Source organism: Somniosus microcephalus, chromosome 32 (assembly GCF_052327205.1).
Source record: "Somniosus microcephalus isolate GS21.2 chromosome 32, FLI_Smic_1.0, whole genome shotgun sequence".
In the NCBI taxonomy this organism is placed as follows: Eukaryota; Metazoa; Chordata; class Chondrichthyes; order Squaliformes; family Somniosidae; genus Somniosus; species Somniosus microcephalus.
The window spans coordinates 34,577,891-34,583,916 of record NC_141018.1 but is presented as its reverse complement, the minus strand read 5'-3'; positions in this window follow the sequence as shown (position 1 = coordinate 34,583,916).

The following is a 6,026-nucleotide window of genomic DNA, read 5'->3' as shown; positions in this document are numbered from 1 at the left end:
TGGGTCAAAATCCTGGAACTCCCTCCCTAACAGCACTGTGGGAGCACCTTCACCACACAGACTGCAGCGGTTCAAGAAGGCGGCTCACCACCACCTTCTCAAGGGCAACTAGGGATGGGCAATAAATGCTGGCATTGCCAGCGACGCCCACATCCCAGGAACAATTTTTTTTTTAATTACTTGTTCCAAATGTGATCTCATAATGGAATATTCAATAAGAGTCTTTCAACAATTAATAATATTTTATCCATATAAATAATATATTCTAATGTGGTTGTGAGGAGTGCATTGCTGTACCCAAACATAATATTGACAGGTAATTTAACTTCCCTAATCCACCAGCGGATGAACAATAACAGGGAAAACTGGGTCTAACGTTACTGAAGTTTCCTCAGATCCTAATCAGTCTTACACGGCCCCCTAGTGTTCTACTATTGAATAGTTTATTGTGTTAAACATTTTTTCTTGAAAGACTTGCATTTCTATAGCACCTTTCACGACCACCAGACATCCCAAAGCACTTTACAGCCAATGAAATACTTTTTGAAGTGTAGTCACTGTTGTAATGTAGGACACAACAAGATCCCACAAACAACAACCAGCAATGTGATAATGACCAGATAATCTGTTTTAGTGATGTTGATCGAGGGATGAATATTGGCCCCAGGACACCGGGGAGAACTTCCCCCTGCTCCTCTTCGAAATAGTGCCGTGGGATCTTTTACATCCACCTGAGATGGCAGACAGGGCCTCGGTTTAATGTCGCATTCGAAAGACGGCCCCTCCGACAGTGCAGCACTCCCTCAGCACTGCACTGGAGTGTCAGCCTGGATTTTTGTGCTCAAGAGTCTGGAGTAGGACACGAACCCACAACCTTCTGACTCAGAGGTGAGGGTGCTGCCCACTGAGCCACGGCTGACACTTTACTAACTACAGAAGAAAGGACAGGAAGGAGATAGAGAGAGAGGACAGAATAAAGAAAGCACCTCATCACATCATTGAAGAACCTCAAAGCGTTTCAGCATATGAATTACTCTCATTTTGGATTGACAGTTCTTATGTAGTAAAAAACATTGGTATTGTGGGTATGTGGTGTAAAGTCTAACATTTCCCCAATTCCAAATATAGTAAACTTTCAGTGATACTATTAATTCAAATGTCTACAGCAGATCCCTAAGGATTTACCTTAGTGTAGTTCTCCAAACTAGATTTAGATAAAAGTCGTTTACTATCTTAGCTTCGACAGATTAATACAATAACACATTGCTGGCATCCATGTTGTCCGATGGAGATCGCTGACTAGTCCCAGATGAGGCTACAGCGACACTGTCTTAACCACACACACAAATTATAGTAGAAAGCACCTTCCATTCAATACAGGTAAATGTACTTCACATCAATCTTCCCGCTAATTGATTTTTGCGTGCGCGGCCCCTTCAAATTATCGCGCATGCGTGGTTTTTTTCCCATTATAGAGCGGTTGAGCGGCCTGCGCGGGACCTCCGGATCACAGCGCGGCCGCACAGCTTAACAGGAACACTGCTTCACACGTGTACATTTACTTAACAAACGTTTACCATTATTCAGTAAGCAAGGAAGCAAAGCAATCGTTGATCCAAAAACTCGCGCACACTCTGCATTTTTGTTTTACTGCTTTACCAACAAGCACACATAAAGGTTAAAGTTCACACACACACACACCGTGTGAATACGAGTATTGAGATCATATGCCCAACAATGGTGCCTGTGACTTATCTTTTATTTATTTGTCAGAAATGCCATTAGCCTTAGCTAGATTCCCAATTAGTCACACGTGGTTAATGTGTTGGACATCACTGGCCTACATGACCAGATTAATCTCACCTGTTGCACTGGATCTCTCATTTATTTTTATTCATTCTCGGGATGTGGGCATCGCTGGCGAGGCCCAGCATTTATTGCCCATCCCTAGTTGCCCCTTGAGAAGGTGGTGGTGAAATAACTCTGTGTTCTGGCATTTGTATTGTCTGTTGTTGTTGTACTTGTTAATGTCTGGAATGTTCTACAGGTGTAACCACTAATGCTCCTCCCTAGCCCCGCCCCTCTGGATCCTCCGGATTGGTGTGAGTCTTACTTATAAGAGCTGGATCTTACTCATAAGGGCTGGGTCGGTGATGAATGATGGTTGCCCTGTGTTAACTTGATGCCACGTTTTACTTAATAAAAGCCTTTAGTTTTAAGCTTTAACCTCTTGGATTCAGGCCATTATTTGGCACATCACTTCTTGAACCGCTGCAGTCCGTGTGGTGAAGGTGCTCCCACAGCGCTGCTAGGGAGGGAGTTCCAGGATTTTGACCCAGCGACGATGAAGGATCGGCGATATACTTCTAAGTCAGGATGGTGTGTGACTTGGAGGGGAACTTGGAGGTGGTGGTGTTCCCGTGCACCTGCTGCCCTTGTCCTTCTAGGTGGAAGAGGTCGCGGGTTTGGGAGGTGCTGCTGAAGAAGCCTTGGCGAGTTGCTGCAGTGCATCTTGTAGACGGTACACACTGCAGCCACGGTACGCCGGTGGTGGAGGGAGTGAATGTTTAAGGTGGTGGATGGGGTGCCAATCAAGTGGGCTGCTTTGTCCTGGATGGTGTCGAGCTTCTTGAGTGTTGTTGGAGCTGCACTGATCCAGGCAAGTGGAGAGAATTCCATCACACTCCTGACTTGTGCATTTCAGTTGGGCAGTTAAGAGTCAGCCACATTGCTGTGGGTCTGGAGTCACATATCGGCCAGACCGGGTAAGGGCGGCAGATTTCCTTCCCTAAAGGACATTAGTGAACCAGATGGGTTTTTACGACAATCCGGTAGTTTCATGGTCACCATTACTGATACTAGCTTTTTATTCCAGATTTTTATTTAATTGAATTTAAATTCCCCAGCTGCCGTGGCGGGATTTGAACTTGTGTCTCAGGATCATTAGTCCAGGCCTCGGGATTACTAGTCCAGTAACATAAACATTATTTTTTTTAAATTCAATATGATCTTTTATTGATTCATTACAGCATAAAACATAGAATAAAGCATAGTGGTTAGCACTGTTGCCTCACAGCGCCAGGGACCTGGGTTCAAATCCGGCCTCGGGTGACTGTCTGTGTGGAGTTTGCACATTCTCCCCGTGTTTGCGTGGGTTTCCTCCGGGTGCTCCGGTTTCCTCCCACAGTCCAAAGATGTGCGGGTTAGGTTGATTGGCTATGATAAATTGACCCTTAGTGTTAGGGGGATTAAATACGTGGGGTTACGGGGATAGGGTGGGATATGTGTTGGTGTAGGGGTTACGGGGATCGGGTGGGATATGTGTCGGTGCAGGCTCGATGGGCCGAAATGGCCTCTATCTGCACTGTGGGGTTTCTGTGATTCCCTACCCCAACCACGTGAAGTCAGATGAAAAGTCTTAACCACCAACAATAATGTTATTGCTGGGGATGTGGATGAACCGTACCCCATAATCTCTCTAATGGAGCTCTAATTGCATCTATAAGCTGCGAGTCCATTCATGTGTTTCACCTTGCTGTACTGATGCTGCGTTTCCTTACCTTGCTGTCACCCTCGGCGGCCCAGCCTTTGGCAGCAGCGCTGTACGGTAAATGAGTAGGCTCAGCATCACCAGGTAACAACCTCGGAGTGGGGGGGGGGGGGGGGTGGTTTTCCCCCTGAGCCACCAGTTTCCCTGGGCCAGGAGCAGCAAACAGCAACAGAGGCCCCCAGCTGGCCATCATCTCAAAACTCAGCCCACCCACGTGCGTTAACGAAAGGTAGAAGGAACTTGCATTTCTCCAGCGCCTTTCACCACCTCAGGACGTCCCAAAGTGCTTTACAGCCAATGAAGTACGTTTTTTGAAGTGCAGTCACTGTTGTAATGGAGGAAACGCGGCAGCCAATTTGCGCACAGCAAGCTCCCACAAACAGCAATGTGATAATGACCAGATCATCTGTTTTAGTGATGTTGATTGAGGGATAAATATTGGCCCCAGGACACCGGGGAGAACTTTCCTGCTCTTCTTTGAAATAGTGCCACGGGATCTTTTAAGTCCACCCAAGAGAGCAGACGGGGCCTTGGTTTAACGTCTCATCCGAAAGACGGATGGAACGGCTAAGGTGGGAGGAGACTCGTGGGGAGTATAAACACTGGCACAGACCTCTTGGGCCGAATGGCCTGTTTCTGTGTTATAAAATTCTATGGAATATAAGGGGTAATTTTCCGACTTTGAGCTCCCAGTGAACAACAACCTTCCCTGCGAGCACAGCATTGGAAAATTAGCCCCAAGTGTGGATATACCGAACAGCAACAGTTTTTAGCAATATATTAAGAGAAAGGGAGTGATAAAGGTGAAAGTGGGCCCAATAAAGGCAGATGTGGGCGAGACTATAATGGATAACAAGAAAATGGCAGAATTGTTAAATGAGTACTTTATACCCGTAGAGGGTGCAATGCTAAAATTAGATTTTGGACTGAACTTTGGAAGCACTTTTTCACACAAAGGGTAGTGGAAATCTATAATTTGACTCCCCCAAAAGGCTGTGGATGCTGGGTCAATAGAAACTTTAAAGATTGAGATCGATAAATTTTTATTGGGTAAGAGTATCAAGGAATAGGGAGCAAAGGCGGGTAAATGGAGTTGAGGTACAGATCAATCATAAGAACATATAGGAACAGGAGGAGGCCATTCAGCCCCTCAAGCCGGTTGCTCCATTCAATGAGATCGTGGCTGATCGGTATCCTGACTCCAGTTATTCACCTTGGCTCCATATCCCTTAATGCTCTTGTCTAGCAAAAATCTCAGATGTAAAATTATTAATTGACCCCCAGCATCTACTGCTTCTTGTGGGAGGGAGTTCCTCACTCCTACCACCCTTTGTGTGAAGAAGTGTTTCGTAACTTCTCTCCTGAATGGCCTGGCTCTGATTTACAGGTGATGTCCACTTGTCCTAGACTCTCCACCACCAGCGGAAAAGGTTTCTCTCCATCTACCCAATCAATTCCTTTCAAAATCCTAAAAAACTCAGTCAAATTACTCCTTAAAATTCCACATTCCAGGGATTGAAGTCCAGTTAGTGTAATCACTCATAATTTAACCCTTGGAGCCCTAGTAATGTGATCTAATTGAATGGCGGAACAGGCTGGAGGGGCTGAATGGCCTCCTCCTGTTCTGATGATTTTTGTCATCTTTTGCGCATAGTTTGTGGTTACACCGCCACCTAGTGAATAAAGTGCTCCATTGCCTTAGTTTCTCCTTCCCATTTTCCCACCTCACCATGACAGTGCTGGCTCAGGCTGGGGTTCAGTTATTACACAGGATACACACAGCACAGAAACAGGCCATTCGGCCCGACCAGTCCATGCCGGCGTTTATGCTCCTCCTGTCTTTCCTCATCTAAATCTATCAGCATCACCCTCTATTCCCTTCTCCCTCGTGTGTTTATCTAGCCTCCCCTTAAATGCATCTATACTATTCGCTTCAACCACTCCCTGTGGCAGTGAGTTCCACATTCTCACCACTCTCTGGGTAAAGAAGTTTCTCCTGAATTCCCTATTGGATTTCTTGCTGACTATCTTATATTGATGGCCTCTAGTTTTGCTCTTCCCCACAAGTGGAAACTCTCTCTCTCTCTCTGTGTTTACTCTATCAAATCCTTTCATCATTTTAAAGACCTATTATAAATGCAAGTTGACGTAATACAACTCACTACGCATTTGGTTTGAGTATAAAGCAAGGTTTTAATCAACTTGTTTCAGAACATGGAGGTCTAGTTGTACTTCACTAGTTCCTGTCTTACAAAATGTCCCTGGAAAGCTGGGCCCACGCCCGAGTATTTATACTCCTTGGACGGCGCCACCAGCTGGCCGCCCAGCGTTATTTCATGAGTAGTTTCTTTATAATGATGAGATTTATAACACAAGTCTTTCTTTTTTTACCCAAAAGCTTATTAGGAGAGCTCCTTAGTGCTCAGATGTCCCACTATTGCGACTTGAGCGTCACAATCCTTTTAGAATATTTAGA